Here is a 17,738-nt window from a genome sequence, read left to right on the forward strand (position 1 = left end):
GAAAAAGCCTCATTATTCATTACTCAAACTACCTAGTTTATTATTATATAGAGATATAGGTACATTTGTGAAAGAGAGTAGTGTAATATTTTTATGCAGGTGAAAAGCGGGCCCCCAAAGTCAAAATTACTGGTGGGCCCTTTCAGTGGTGTGTGACAATAATTTTTGGAAATGTGGAGAATCCAAGTTGGGTTTCTATCTAGTGTGTTGCCTGTAGTGCAAGGGGTGTCAGAGGCCCATTATACTATTTCTACTCTGGGTAAATTGATGCCGCTTTAGTGATGTGTGGCAATAATTTTTTCAAATGTTTGGACTCCAAGTTAGGTCTCCTTCATGTGTGTGTTTCCTTTAGTAGTAGTGCTCCCAGACCGGCAGATCTGCACTTACTTTCACTCAACTACCTGTGTTACTATCCTTACATTTTTCTACCAATAGTAGTCTGCAAAACTGATGTTTGTGGCACCTGAGTGTGGCTGAGCACAAATCCAGTTTGGGCTGTTGCATGAGGTATCAAGGCTTCTAGCAAAGAAGGCTTACACTGGTCCCTCACTCCCCTCATCCTAACAAACTTAAGTTAAAAATTTAAAAACTACAAATGATGGCACAGACCCTGATACCTCATGCATGGCCTATGGCTGACTGCTGCTATGCCATTCGAAAATTTCTACTGTGGGTGAATTGATCAGTCAGCTACCTGTTTAACTATCATTATATTTTTATAACATTTGTGGTCTACCAAGCTAATATTTGTGCTACCTGAGTGTGGCTGAGCAGAAAAGCAGTTTGAGCTGTTGCATGAGGTAGGAGGGCCTGTACTCTGGGTCAATTGATGCCACTTTTCCTGACGTCTGGGATGTTTGGGAGGTTTTTTGCCCCTCTTTAAGGTGTCTATGCGTTTGAATTCAATAGGAGGTAAAACCAATGGGGTTCGCGTATGTTCAACGAACCATTTAGTGAACATGTTAGGCGACCATCGGGACGTTCGCCGAACCAAATCCTGAAAGACTCTCTCATCTCTAATCCAGATGGCCCATAAACATATGATGGGTGGTCACCTAGGGTTCAAAAAAGCAAGAGCATATTTTTCAATGGTTCTTTTGGCCCCGGATTTATGCTGAGTTTCAGAGGTTTTTGTGAGTCATGACCAGAGTGTTAGCTGACCACATCCACCGCAAGCTTCCATAGTGCATTGGTTGCTCTGCCTAGTATACAGGTATCTTTTGAGAGGATTGCAATGGATCTGGGAGCGGTAAAAGTAAAGTCAGCCCGTGGCCACCAACAAATATTAGTGGTCGTAGACTACGCTACTCATTACACAGAGGTATTTCTGCTTAGTCACACCTTGGCTAAACTGAAAGCCCAGTAGCTTTTTTCTAAGTTCTGCTGACTTGGGCTACCTAGGAGATTGTTACAGATTAGGGGACTTCTTTTTGTGTCCAAGGTTACGAAAGAAATGAGTAAACTGTTCCAGATAAACCAGTTGTGCACATTGGTGTACCACCCACAGACTGATGGCCTAGTGGAAAGATTTACCAAGACCCTTATATCTATGCTAAATAAAGTGGCCTCCAAAGATAGGAATGATTGGGATATGTTACTGCCCTATTTAATGTTTCTTGTCCGAGAAGTGCAAAGTCCTCAAGGGGGTTCTCTCCATTCGAGTTATTAATCAGTAGACATCCCTGGGGATTGCTGGACATAGCCAAAGAGACTTGGGAACAGGAGCTTACCCCATAAAAGCGTAATACAGCAAGTGGCGAGTATGCAGGACAGGATAGCGGTGGTAATGCTTATAGTAAAGGCACAAATTCTGGATGCCCAAGCAGCGCAGAGCCGAGCTTATAATAGAAAAAGGCCACAGTTATTTCCTTTAATCAAGGGGATCTGGTATTACTTTTAGTGCCCACTGTAGAAAGTAAGCTCATGGCCAAGTGGCAAGGGCCATACGAAGCCAAGAAAAGGTTGGGGAAGTGAATCACAGGATATATCATCCCAGGAAAAGGAAACCCAAGCAATTATTTCATGCAAATCTGCTAAAGGCGTGAAAGATCGGGAATGTATGAGCAGCCACAATAAGGCCAATTTATGTGTTAAGTATTCTCAATTTTTCCTGTTTTCTAGAGAAGTAAGGCAATTCGTATTTCTCATATTTTATGTTTTCATACTATAGTGCTACAGAGTTCAACTTTTATTTGTTGGTTATACATTGAGATGGCTACTCTTAGCTCGCACTTGTACAAGCCTGATTTATGTTTGTAAGTGACGGACAGTCTTATTACTTGTATGGATAGACTCTCTGACCAAGCACTCTACCCATCAGCCTCTGGCAGTTTTAATCCTAAGAGGATCCTATCTACCCACGTAAATGCAGGCTTCAGCCTATGAGAGGATTCACCTTCGGTAGGTTCCCAGCAACGAGAATCACCTTATTGCGGCTGCTAGGTATACATGAATTGGCCAATTTATGTGCTAGGCATTCTCAATTTTTCCTATTTTCTTGAGCAGTATTGCAATTCGTATTTCTTAAATTTCATGTTTTCATGCTATAACACTACAGAGTGCAACTTTATTTGGTGACCATTTGCGGATGGTGATTGTCTAATTGGCTGCAGGGCTCACATGACAAAACATATTTATTCATTTATTTATTTACCTTTTCTTATAAAATAAAGAAAATTCCTTGATATTTGCAGCAGTAGAAAGGCCCAGTATGTAAACTTCACGCGCTGCGATTTTCCTGCAGTGTGAAAGTCATCTAACGAAAATAATTTATAAAAATAGGTTAACCCTTGTTTACCTTCCTAGTGACATGCCCAAGGCAGCCTTTATTTAGTCAGCTTCCATTATTTTTAATGAGGCAGTAAGAGCTGTCTTATGTGGAACAACCATTCAAAAGGTCACAGCACTGTTGCATGACTATTAGTAATATGTCTTACAAGAAGAGGTGTGCTCATGTGTACATGAAATGGGCTTGTGCTCGCTGACTTTTAAATAGATAATATAATTGTGTGTATGCACTTGGAGAAAATGCAACTTGCCAGAAAATGCTGGTTTCAGCCTTAGATAATGCCTTTCAAATTCTAATTAGATTTTCATCTTCTCTTTAACTGATTATTTAAATCTTGCAAAAAATAAAATGTTTCATCATCCTGTAATTCACTTAAATGTGAATTGTAGTAATTAAAGCATATGGACAGCTTTGATGGATTTTGTGTTTTTTTCACATGAATTTTTACAATTACACTTTGCTTAAAATTTTGAACCATTCAGCTTCTAAGGCTGTTTGTTTACCTGCTCTTTGCTGGCTACAAAATGAGATAAACTAAGTGAGCTCCTTCTGAAGGGGAATGCGTACATCTTTTATCTATCTATCTATCTATCTATCTATCTCTGAACTTAGCTTATTTCTGAATACATAATAGAGTTACAAAATTTGTTGATACAAGCTGATGAATTCTAAATGCATCTGATGGACGAATTTACTCTCGCTAACCATGACCTATAGACAAGAGAAATGGTTCATTGGTTGTTTAATAGCTTGTTTAGACAGGACACAGTTCCAAACGCACAGAACAAGAGTCAATATGATCATTCTGTGCACATAAAACATTATGTAATTTGGTAGCAAATCAGCTGTTTACACAGGACAATGTGCTGCTGAGAATAATGATTTTTACTTAAAAATAATTTCACCGAACAACTTCAGACAGCCCAACAATCAGCAAACAAATCTATCCCAGTTATCAGCCAGTTTAAATGGGTTCTTTGTTAAAGGACCTGTCACACTAAGCGATATCGCTAGCAATATCGCTAAAACATCACTGGTTTTTGTGATGCTATAGCGATATCGTTAGCGATATCGCTATGTCTGATACTTACCTCCGACCGGCTCCCCCGCTGGTAATCGCTGATCGCGCGAGAACGTCCTGGACCGCTTCTCGTCGTCAGCTTCCTGCTGGGCTTCCTGCTGTGATGTGGGCGGGAGGACGTCAGGATCGCCTCGTCTGACAGGTAAGTAGCAACCCCCGACCCCTGCGATGTCGCTGGTGAGATCTGCCTGTGTGGCAGCTCACTAGCGACCACTTAGCAATGTACCAGCGATCCTGACCACGTCATATCGCTGGTCGGGATCACTGGTACATCGCTAAGTGTGACAGTACCTTTACCCCTAGCTCAATTTTTTTTATGCTAACCTGTGCTTTATTGCAATGAGAAAGACCCCCACAATTTGCTTTGCTTTGTTTTATTTTTACTCTCAGATATTTGGTTCATTTTGGTTGCTACATGCTCATTTTTCCTTTTATGAAGCCCATGATGCTGTGTACTGGCCTTTAACTTTTAGCACAGACCCTCATGTGATCCTGTACACTTCTCTAACCACCCACTGCACCCTATTTGACCAGTATTCTGCTCCCTCACTTTATCCACTATTTTAGTGCTGGAACCGAGAAGCTATCATTCTTGACCTTCTCATATTTGGTAGTACAGCATGATTCACATACACTTGCCAATTACACCCAATATACTGCTAAAGTCTTTACATCTTTACTAGAGTTGAGCAATACCGTCCGATACTTCAAAGTATCGGATTGGAATGGATCGGCCGATCTTAAAAAAAGTATCGGTATCGCCGATTCCGATACCGGAAGTCCCATTCAAGTCTATGGGACTTCTGGTATCGGAATAAGAAAAACCCTGTTTTTGCCTTGTACAGCCTCTCTGGGGTCTGTACGGGCCTTTCAGGGGGCTGTGCCGGCCTGCCAGGGGGTCTGTGCAGGCTCCGGTGGTCTGTGCCGGCCTGCCGGGGGGCTGTGGCGGCCTGCCGGTGGTCTGTGCAGGCTCCGGTGGGCTGTGCCGGCCTGCCGGGGGGCTGTGCCGGCCTGCCAGGGGGCTGTGCAGGCTCCGGGGGGCTGTGCCGGCCTGCCGGGGGGCTGTGCAGGCTCCGGGGGGCTGTGCAGGCATCGTCCAATGGGACTACAAGTCCCATCGGGCGATGCCTGCTACCATGACAGTGATTGACACATTAGCCAATGATGGGACAGTAGTAGTCCCATCATCCGGCTAATGTGTTGAATGTAAAAAAAAAAAAAAAAATTACATGCTACATACATGCTACATGCATACTACATACATGCTACATACTACATGCATGCAACATGCATACTACATATATACTACATGTAACATACATACTACATATATACTACATGCATACTACATACATGCTACATACTACATGCATGCTACATACATACTACATGCATGCTACATACATACTACATACATACTACATGCATGCTACATACATACTACATGCATGCTACATACATACTACATGCATGCTACATACATACTACATGCATGCTACATACTACATATATACTACATGCATGCTACATACATACTACATGCTACATACATACTACATACATACTACATGCATGCTACATACATACTACATGCTACATATATACTACATACATACTACATGCATGCTACATACATACTACATGCATGCTACATACATACTACATGCATGCTACATACATACTACATGCTACATACATACTACATACATACTACATGCATGCTGCATACAATACATTCATACAATACATACATAGACATACAGTACATATAACATAGAGTAACATACTTACCAATACTTGTCACATTGTTCCCCGAAGCCATTGTCTTTTACGGAATAAATATTAACATAACAAACCACAAAAATACTCACCCATGATCCGAAGCAGTCCACGAGTGTGTCCCACGACGATCTTGGGTAGAGAACTGCAGCATCAGCTGATGCTGCCGTTCTCTACGGGCTGCAGGAATCCAATGACGGAAGGTAGGTATCCTTCCGCACTGTATTCCTCCACCACTTAAAAAAAAAAAGTCCCTAGTCTCACTTTATGCCATTGCTGTGTGGGAATTTCCCACTGATGCTGCAGTTCTCTACCCAAGATCATCGTGGGACACACTCGTGGACTGCTTCGGATCATGGGTGAGTATTTTTGTGGTTTGTTATGTTAATATTTATTCCGTAAAAGACAATGGCTTCGGGGAACAATGTGACAAGTATTGGTAAGTATGTTACTCTATGTTATATGTACTGTATGTCTATGTATGTATTGTATGAATGTATTGTATGCAGCATGCATGTAGTATGTATGTAGTATGTATGTAGCATGTAGTATGTATGTAGCATGCATGTAGTATGTATGTAGCATGCATGTAGTATGTATGTAGTATATATGTGGTATGTATGTAGCATGTAGTATGTATGTAGCATGCATGTAGTATGTATGTAGTATGTATGTAGTATGTATGTAGCATGCAGTATGTATGTAGCATGCATGTAGTATATATGTAGTATGTATGTAGCATGTAGTATGTATGTAGCATGTATGTAGTATGTATGTAGTATATATGTGTTATGTATGTAGCATGTAGTATGTATGTAGCATGTAGTATGTATGTAGCATGCATGTAGTATGTATGTAGTATGTATGTAGTATGTATGTGGTATGTATGTAGCATGTAGCATGCATGTAGTATGTATGTATGTAGCATGTAGTATGTATGTATGTAGCATGCATGTAGTATGTATGTAGCATGCAGTATGTATGTAGCATGCATGTAGTATATATGTAGCATGTAGTATGTATGTAGCATGCATGTAGTATATATGTAGTATGTATGTAGCATGCATGTAGTATGTATGTAGTATGTATGTAGCATATATATATATATTTTTTTTTTAACATTTAACACATTAGCCGGATGATGGGACTACTACTGTCCCATCATTGGCTAATGTGTCAATCACTGTCATGGTAGCAGGCATTGCCAGATGGGACTTGTAGTCCCATCAGACGATGCTTGCACAGACCCCCGGACATCAGCACAGCCCCCCGGCAGGCCGGCACAGCCCCCCGGCAGGCCGGTACAGACCCCCACAGGGTGCACAGACCACCGGCAGGCCGGCACAGCCCCCCGGCAGGCCGGTACAGACCCCGGGCAGTCCACACAGCCCCCCGGCAGGCCGGCACAGCCCCCCGGCAGGCCGGCAGAGACCCCCGGAAGGCCCGAAATGACGGCGCATCATGATGCGCACACACCGCGCATCATGATGACGTCATTTCGGCTGTCAATCAACTTTGAACTTCCGATTCCGATGCCGACTTCCGATATTGAAAAAATATCGGAAGTCGGTATCGGAATTCCGATACAGCAAGTATCGGCCGATACCCGATACTTGCGGTATCGGAATGCTCAACACTAATCTTTACGTGTCTCTCTATATTACTATTTGTTAGGTTACCTGATCTGCTCCCTCTCTGCCTGCCCATCCCCATGCATGTCTACTATTCCCATGTATTTTACTACAGCTCTTATCCCATGTATTATAATACTGCTTCAATCCCCCTGTATTATAGTGCTGCTCCTAACCACATGTATTATAGTACTGCTCCTGTTCCAATGTATTATAGTACTGCTCTTATCCCTATATATTATAATACTGCTCCTATCCCCTGTGTAGTGAAATATGTATATGTATGGCTGTATGACCAGCAGTAAATTAACATCTGTCCTTAAACTGCAGCTCTCCACACAGGTCATGACCTATGCTATCCTGAGAAGGCAGTCTCCTGTCGCCAATCTCACCAGGGGGGCTTTTCTGAGAACCACAAAGTGGAAACATTTCACACCTTCCAGCTCTTTTGATGGAGAGACACCAATTGCAGCCTGACACTATCTATCTATGAGAAAGGTCACACTAATTTTTTTCAAAGAAAAATAATGTATTCATTGATAAAATAACCATGGTCCAGTCACAAACCAAGGATTAGAATATTGACATGAGAGGCTGGTCTAGAAATCCGATCTCCAAGTTAATCTATAAATTAGGCCTGTACACATAGAAACCTGCTCACATGTGAGGGCAGCATGGACAGCTGATGTGCTCCATTTCATATTTCCCCCTCCCTCAGGGACAGAGTACCAGACTGCAAAGTTTTATATTTCTGTAAGTTTTCTCCCTTTTATTTTATCACTGTTTTTGCATATTTGTATGTCACTTTTTATTTCCATTTTTATATCCTTTTTATTGTAAGAACTGTACCTTTAATATTAAAGCTTAAAACCTTTATAAGTCTGAACTTTGTTGCTCTAAAGAATCTATAGCCTTAGAGTCTGTGCTCCTGGTGATTGGTACATAGTTGTAGTAGTAGTACTTCCAGGACTCATCGCCCGTGTGTTCGGTGAGTGGTGGCAGCATGTACGAGGGGGGGTGTGGTTTGTGTCGGGGTGTGATTTATGCTCCCACTGCAGCATAGGACAGAGGTTGGATGCTGGATTGAGTGAGAGGAGATTGATTAACCCTTGCAGGTGCAACCCCAAGTCACGTGCTGAGAAGCGGGTAATTCGTGACAAATTGGTAGCAGCGGTGGGATATACGAATATATCCTCCCTGGTAATTCATGACACCCTGTATTATATTACTGCTCCTATCCCAACATATTATAGTACTGCTCGCATCCCCATATATTATATTACTGCTCCGACCCCAATGTACCATAATACTGCTCTTATGCCGTGTATTATAGAACTGCTCCGATTTCCATGTATTAAGTACAACTCCTATCACCCTGGATTATAGTACTGCTCCTATCCTCCTGTATTATATTGCAGCTCCTCTCTCCATATATTTTAGGAGGTTTATTTTAAATAAAAGGGGGACATACCAGTGTGAGTCAAGTAACTAACGCAGAAAAGTAAAACTGAGCTTTTTCTACTTGCAAACACATTTTTGCAGCTCTCTTACCTTTGCTGTATTGCAATAATATTGAAACCCTGTCTGCCTGTGAGATGGAAGCTGAAGCAGTGAGAGGAACCTATAGATGAGTCAGGTATAATTACACACAGCTCTGCAGTAAGATCAGGAAAGCAGAGAGCGGCGAGTACACATCACATTGGTAATGCCTCCTCCATGTAAAATAATCTGCCTCCACAGCTTATCATGCAGATCAGGCCATTAGCCTTGGAAAGCTCATTTACCTATGAGAATAATGTGGATTTATCTGGAATAAGACATCAGAAAGCAGATATCAAGGTATAATTTTATTCAACTTCCTATTTCTTGCATGCCCATATATACCGCTTAGGAGGGATAATCCTACTGACAGATTCCCTTTAACCCCTTCACTCCCAAGCCCATTTTCACCATACTGACCAGTTCAAAGTTTACAATTTGGGCCAGTGTAATTTTATGAAGTAATAACTGTCATGATCCAGACCGAGTTTTGGGTCTTGTCTCTCCTTTCACGGTCTGGTCATATCAGGGGTTAACTCTTTCTGCCTCGTTCCAGTGTCGGCGTTAGGGATGGCGGAATGCACTAAATATAAATAATAGGAAGTACGTTCGCCACCCGGGGTCCACCGTGCAGTAGGTGTAACAACCGCTGCTGAGTAATGGCGGTCTCGCTTATATGGCGGTATATTGCGCTCGGGTTAAACGTCACCCGCGGTGCGCAGAGTGGACTCTGTTAAACTCACAGAGGCCCTAAAGCATAAACGCCGAGCCTGTTAGCTTCACAGGTCTCAGCTGGCGAGCACACACGGTATATGGTCACAGGACACGGCCCAAGACAGAGGTCGGTGTCCGGCTTGACCTACCATGCATGCGGCGTCGCAACCATGGATGCCGGTAACTGCTGCTAACTGCAGCGCGGCGGTAACTACTGCCACTATACGATAGTGCCGAGAGGTGTGACACCATCGGATGCTAGTGCAGAGGTGCGGTATGCACTGTGGCCCATAGCTTGCCACTGACTGGCGCTGACTATCTCTCTAGTTCCCTATCCACATGCATAATATTAGAGGGAAGGCGTTTCAAATGAGTCAGTCACCAGAATCATACATCCGTCACCATTCACACATAGCAAGTATAGCCTATACTAGCGCATGGCCGAGCGGCCATGCGGGCCTTTTATAGCCATGAGCTTCCGGAACCTTCCAGACCTCTGAGATGGGCCAATCAGATCAAGACAAGGACCTGAGCATGTGACCCCCGATCTCCACTGGGAGATCGTCTCGTGGGCATGCCCAGTAGCGTGGCGAGAGGACTTAGCCTCTGGAGTGGTTTCCTGCAAAGCAGGTTGCGCTACCATTGCTAGTCCAGAGTTGGCAGCAACATCCAGACCCAGAGAGCTGGTCTGAGCAGGGCGCCTGGATCGCCGAGATTGCTGTGCAGGTCCCTGAGTGGTCGGAAAGGAATGGGAGACCGCTGGATGTATGGCTGTGCAGCTGCAGGAATCCGACGCCTAACAGTCGGGTCTGCTACTTCTCTGAGCTGCATCCTACAGTTACATTTCCTGCCTATGGCGTGTGTAGCTGGCTCTTGTAAAACCCTGATTTGTCCTGCTGTGTTTAGCTGACTTTGCCCGTGTCTGTACACTCCTCTCCTACCCATCCAGTCTCTGTTTGTCCCTGTGTGTTTGGATTCCCAGGTACTTGACTTGGCTTTGATTCTGACCTGATTCTGTCTCTTCCTTCTGGAACTTCTGCTATCGACCCGTACTGACCTTTTGGTGCTCCTCTGGGATCGGGATTCCCCTTGGTACTACGCTATTCTCTGGTATCAACCAGTCTTGTCTGACTATTCTGCTGCCATCTGGTGGTAGCCTTGCTGCAGTTCTTCTGGTCTAATCTGAGGAGGAATTCAGCCCTTTCTCCACTCTGCTGCCATCTAGTGGAGTTTGCGTTACTCTGCCTTTACCTGTAGTGCTGCAGCGTGACAATAACCCTGCAAAGCTTCAACATATCCCAGTGATTCAGAGAATGTTTTCCATGATATATTGGACTTTATGTTTAAAATAAATCACAATGTCCCCCTGAAGAAATAAATCAGGGCTGAGGACCAATTGGTATAAAAAGATATATTTTTATTTTTATTAACAAAGAATTAAAAATATTCAACTAGAGAGATGTACATATCAATAAAGGGACGTTATAAACCCATTGATTGATGTCAACCACCCAAATAATACACCATTATCAAAAATAGTAATAAGTAAAAATGGCTGAACCTCACTTATCCTATAAAAACATCCACATAAATGCGTTTACTATACAATATGTTATGATAAATATCCATAAATCAATTAATAGGATAAGGGCTCTCAAAAATATGTGACTACTGCAAAATGCCAAAAACCGCCAGTAATCTGGACTGTGTCAATTCCCATGTATATATGTCAGCTGGGCAAATTTAATAACCATCTATATGGCAATGTCTTCCTTTAATCGCGGTATAACAAACCGCTCTCCCCATGTAAAAGATGATTACCACCCTCTTTAGCGGTGTGGACCAACGTCAAAGAAAAAACGGCCAGAATCCGCCTATTATGCATGGTGACTGGCATAAAAAATAAGCCCATACACCGGCATTATTGCAGCAATCATATAACAATAAGACAAATAATGTTATGGAGCAAGGCAGCTATTACCAGTGATCGACAAAGAGTCTCCTCGGGCGTCCCTCTGCCCCGACGCGCGTATCGCTTTTGCTTCAACGGGAGGCATGACATTGGTCCACACCGCTAAATATTTTTGAGAGCCCTTATCCTATTAATTGATTTATGGATATTTATCATAACATATTGTATAGTAAACGCATTTATGTGGATGTTTTTATAGGATAAGTGAGGTTCAGCCATTTTTACTTATTACTATTTTTGATAATGGTGTATTATTTGGGTGGTTGACATATGTGAAAAATCAATGGGTTTATAACGTCCCTTTATTGATATGTACATCTCTCTAGTTGAATATTTTTAATTCTTTGTTAATAAAAATAAAAATATATCTTTTTATACCAATTGGTCCTCAGCCCTGATTTATTTCTTTAGGGGGACATTGTGATTTATATTATTGGTTATGGTATTTACTTTTTGGTTATAGAGGCATTTTCATAAGTGGACTTTATGTTTGTAGTAAATTTATGTTGATATTTCTTGCGTTTATTTGTGAAAGATCTGAATTTTGGTGAAAATTTTGAAAAGGTCACAATTTTCAATTTTTTTTAGTTTTTCTGCCCTTAAACCAGATAGTTATATCATGCAAAATAGTTAATAAATATCAATTACCACATTTCTGCTTTACAATAGCATAATTTTTTAAACATTTTTTTTGTTAGGAAGTTAGAAGGGTTAAAAGTATTTCAGAAATTTCTCATTTTTCCAACAAAATTTGCAAAACCAATTTTTTAGTACGACATCATATTTGAAGTGACTTTGAAGTGACTTTGAAGGGCCTATATGACAGAAGATACCCAAAAGTGACACCATTATAAAAACTTCTCCCATCAAAGAGCTGAAAACCACATTCAAGAAGTTTACTAAACCTTTCCATGGAACATGAATTAAAGCACTGTGGAAGAAAAAAATTAAATTTTTTTCTTTTTCTCTAACAAATGTTCCTTTAGCCCCAAGTTTTTCATTTTTACAAAGGTAACACGAGAAAATGGACAGTACAATTTGTTGTGCAATTTCTCCTGAGTACACCATATGTGGTGTAAAACTGCTATTTGGCCACATGGCAGGGCTCGGAAGGGAATGAGCACCAAAATTGACTGCAATAGATAGCGAATGCCTTGTCGTGCTTGCAGAATCCTTGATGTGCTTAAACCATGGATACTCCCAAAGTGACTCCATTTTTTAAACTACACCGCTCATCTTGAGCCCATGGGTGCTTCACATAATTTGGGAACGTTGAGCCATGAAAAATAAAAAAAAATTTAAAAAAAATGTTCCCACAAAAATGTTGCTTTAACCCCATTTTTTAAAATTTAACAAGGGTAACAGAAGAAATTGGAGCACAAAATTTGTTGTGCAACTTTTCCTGAGTAAGCTGATACCCCATATGTGGTGGAAAGCTACTATTTGGGCACATGGCAGGGCTCGGAAGGAAAGGAGCTCTAATTTAATTCTGGAGCACAACTTTGGCTGGAATAGATTGCAGATACCATGTCACATTTGAAGAGATCCTGACATGCCAAAACAGCATAAACCTCTTAAGTGACTTCATTTTGAAAACTACACCTCTTGAATAATTCATCTAGGGGTGTAGGGAGCGTTTTTAAACCTCAGATGATTCACAAAAAAAATTATTGTTTTACTTCTTAATTGAGGATGACACCTTTAAAGCAAAGTAGGAGGAACTCTCCAATAAATGCTCATTTGGTTTCATCAGTCTACTGAAAGAAATGAATCATGATTCCTTGTTGCCAATGGAGGCTGAAATTGAGACTCTACAGACCATTTTGAAAAATAGAATGTCTGGTGAGGATCTAAAAAAAATGAAAAAATCAACAGCATGTGAAGAATTGGTTTTATTTATTTTTTTATGTAATTCCTCATGCAGTGTAAGTGATTAGGTGACTTTATTCTTCACATTGATGCGATTACAGCGATATCAGATATATATCGGGTTTTTATGTTTGGCTGCTGTCACTTACTAAAAGACGCTTTTTATTGTGAAAACCATATTTTAAGAACTATAATTTTTTCAATTATTTTTTTTGCACCATTTTCGGGCACATGACATTTTTTGATCGCTTTCAATTCTGATTTTTGTGAGAGAGAATGAGCAAAAACCAGCAATTCAGGAATTGCTTTTTGGTGGGGGTTTATACCGTTCTACGTGTGGTAAAATTGGTAAGACAGCTTAATTCTTCGGGTTGATTACAGCGATACCTAATTTATATAGTTTTTTTGTGTTTTGGCGCTTTTACACAATAAAAACTATTTTATAGAAAAAATAATTATTTTTACATCGCTTTAGTCTGAGAGCTATAACTTTCTTATTTTTCTGCTGATGGAGCTGTTTGTCCGTTTGTTTTTTGTGGGACAAGTTGCGATTTCAGCGGTACCATTTTTATTTACATCCGTTTTTTTCTATTGCGTTTTATTGAACTGTTTGTTTGGCAATATGATGATAAAGCATTGTTTTTTGCCTCTTTTTTTACGCTGTTCACTGAAGGGGTTAACTAGTGGGATACTTTTATAGAGAGGTTCGTTACGGATGCAGCAATACCAAATATATTTTTTTTTATTATTATTCACATAATAAATGTATTTATTGTAAAAATATTTTTTTCTTTATTTAGGGATTTTTTTAAAAATATTTTTACACTTTATAATTATTTTTTTTTACATTGTTCCTGTATGGGACAATACTATTTTACATAAGAGTATCTACCGAGTATCAGATCGAGATCTAACAGGCAGGGAAGAAGGCATGCCATTGCCTGCTCACAAGCCAACTTCCCTGCTGGACCCAGAAGGACCCAGTGGCCATCTTAGGGCCAGGGGTCTCTATGAAGATCATCAGGACAATGTGATCACATCGCATTATCCTGATGGAAGTGCGCAGGGAGCCCCTCCCTGCACTATGCCCCTCTATGTTGCTGTCACTACTGACAGTGGCATCAAAAGGGTTAAATGCCCATGATAATCATAATAATAATAAATTTTATTTCTATAGCGCTGACATATTCCGCAGCACTTTACATTTCAGAGGGGACTTGTACAGACAATAGACATTACAGCATAACAATAATCACATAGATCATAACCGATACCAAGAGGAATGAGGGCCCTGCTAGCACCGATCATGGGTGTTGCTGCAGGGTGTCAAATGTCACATACAGCAGACATCCGCACACGATCGTCGCGGCACTCAACGTGAGGCCGCACAATCACCGCGCTGTACTAGTGCTGCTGTTGTACCAAAAAATAAAAAGGGAAGCAAAAATGCCATAAAATCTTGAAGTTTATTAATGCAACAATTATTTAAAATTGATAAAGGTAATACAGAGACAAAAATGCAAAAAAAGGCCACTTTATGCAGGAATACATCAATGAAAAAATACTAATACAATTCACCTAGGGTACCAGATCCATTAAGGCTCAACTAAGTTATAAAAGAAATATAGGTATATAATGAGTTGAATTACAACTTCTACTGATGAAAAAAGCCTATAAAATAGGTTACTCCCAAGGGAAAGAATAAAAATGTACAGCCTGCACTTAGAAATAAATAGCATAAATTGCTGTACCATACAATCAAATGTCAAGTTTCATTTAGAAAAGACACACACCAATAAAGATTTCCATAAAATGAGTCCCAAATTTCATATGTTTGTTAGTGGGGTAAGTCCCCTTTAAATTTCCAGTCACATGGGGCAATGCAGGAAACAAAGATTTTGAGTGTGTACTTTCCTTGTAATATGATAAATAGCTTCCAAATAACATATTCAAACTACTGCATTAATTGCAAGAAACCCAAGAAGAAGTTGTGATAAAGCCTGCTGATAAAGGGGGAAACGTGGTGATATGGCCCATTAAAATGTATGAAAAAGAGGCCTTTAGGCAGTTGAGGGATGAAACTTGTTACAAAAGGCTGACATATAATCAATCCTTGACTTTTCAGAAAGAAATACAGGAAATCATGGATAAGGACTTTAATGAAGGATTGATAACCAAAGATTTGAAGACTCACTTGATAACTCAATACCCGAAGATGGCGTGTATCTATTGTATCTTTAAGATACATAAAAACCCTTATGGAAAGCCCATTATGTCGGGCAACGGTAATCTCTGTGAAGTGGTATGTAAATACTTTGATTTTTTTTTTTAAACCACTGGTTTACAGCCTGCCTTCATATGTAAAAGACACTGTAGATGTTCTAAAAAAGTTGATGGAATTCCAATGGATAGAGATATGTGGTTTGTCACGTTAGACGTTGAGTCTTTATATACATCAATCAGACAGCACAAGGGAATTCAAGCAGTGAGAACTTTTTTAACAATGACTGACTACAACACTGAGTTTGTTGAATTCCTTTTAACTCTTCTCAAGTTTGCATTGGAACACAACTTTTTTATTTTTAAAGAAAGTATTTACCTACAGAAACAAGGTACAGTGATGGGGGCAGCTTTTGCACCCACATATACAAATTTATTTTTGGGCATGTGGGAGAGAACTATTTTCTCCTCCAAACCAGTGGCTTTGATTGAGAACGTCCTGTTCTGTGTTCGCTACATAGATGACATATTTATGCTACAGCAGGGCTCAGAGCAGGACCTTATTGATTTTTGGAGATCCTGAATGATAATAATCTGAATATTAAATTAACGTGTAAGTACAGCCAAACAACCATTGATTTTTTTGGATTTTCAGATTACAGGAGGAAAAGATGGATTCTTGCAAACCAATGTATTTCGAAACGATACTGTTGTAAACTCGCTTCTTCATGCAACTTCTTCGCATCCATGATCGCTCATGAATGGAATACCTTATGAGCAATTTCTCAGGGCAAAAATGATTTGCTTAAATGATCAATCTTTCTCTGAACAAACAAATATTCTTACTGCTAGATTTGAAGAGCATGGTTATTCAAAAAGAGCTATCAAGAGGGGTCTAAAAAAGCTCAAAAGCCCAGATGAACTGATTTGTTAAAGCCGAGAATGAAAACTATCAATGAACTAAAGGTAAGATTAATTTCAACATACAACAACAAATGGTTTGAAATGAAGAATGCCCTTAAAAAATACTGGTCTATATTGAAAATTGACCCAACTCTAACAAAACATCTATATCATCAACCTTCAATTACTTATAGGAGGTCCTCCAACCTCAAGGTTCTTCTTGTCCACAGCTATCCTGGACCGAACTTGGAAAAGACCTTTGGATCCAAGGGACCTAAGTGGGGATTTTTTTCCTTGCAATAATTGTATTGCCTGCCCCAATATGTCTCGTGCTTCTGCGTTTGAATCCAGCAAAGGTACGAAAATTTTTACGATCACCCAGCATATTACATGCAATATGAACAGTGTGATTTACTATGCAGTGTGTCCCTGCCCCAAAATATATATAGGTCTTACATCTAGACCATTAAAGGTTAGGGTAAGGGAATTTTCAGGATATCCAGAATGCACATGACATTGACAAATGAATGCATTGAGCAGCAGGGTGGTGTGCTGGTAAAAGGGAAAAAAAAAAATCTTTTAAATCTTCTGCCTGAGCGAGTGTGAACGAGCACCATCGTCCTTTCTGATAGATGCCTATAAGCTCTACACAATCTATATACCACACGTAACTGAAGAAGGTTACATTGACCGAAACGTCTTTTTTCGTGTACTACAATAAACCGCCTTACAAATACCTTTAAGTTGAGTGCTAGGTTCATATTTGTTGCTTTAACGGTTTGGGAACCTAACCTTAGCACCATCTTGAGTTGTGCTCACGGTGTTCTTTCTAAACGAGCTGAGTGTGACCTGAGCATAAGTGTGAACTGTGGTAAGTGTGTGACTTGTGATTCAGTGACTTTGAATTCAGGGAGTTTCCAAATGGAGGTATTACTGAATTGCTGTTATATTTTATTAATACTTTTTATTTATTTTTGCTTATCTTTTTGTCTGGTGCAATCCCCATTAGAATGTGCTCCACTATTGCCAATGCCATCCAGTGCACGTCTTGCCGCATGTATGAAATCCTTGAACAGCCGGTCGAGGGTGCATACTGCTGTGCGAGATGTGAGCACATTGTGCATTTGGAAGCCCAGATACTGGATCTAAATGTGCAGCTGGCAACACTGAGATCCATAGACAATATGGAAAGGAGTCTTCTGCTCACTGAGCAGACGCTCAATGGGATAGATGAGGGGGGAT

Source organism: Dendrobates tinctorius, unplaced genomic scaffold, assembly GCF_039654945.1.
Source record: "Dendrobates tinctorius isolate UK_male_01 unplaced genomic scaffold, ASM3965494v1 ptg000003l, whole genome shotgun sequence".
Taxonomy (NCBI): domain Eukaryota; kingdom Metazoa; phylum Chordata; class Amphibia; order Anura; family Dendrobatidae; genus Dendrobates; species Dendrobates tinctorius.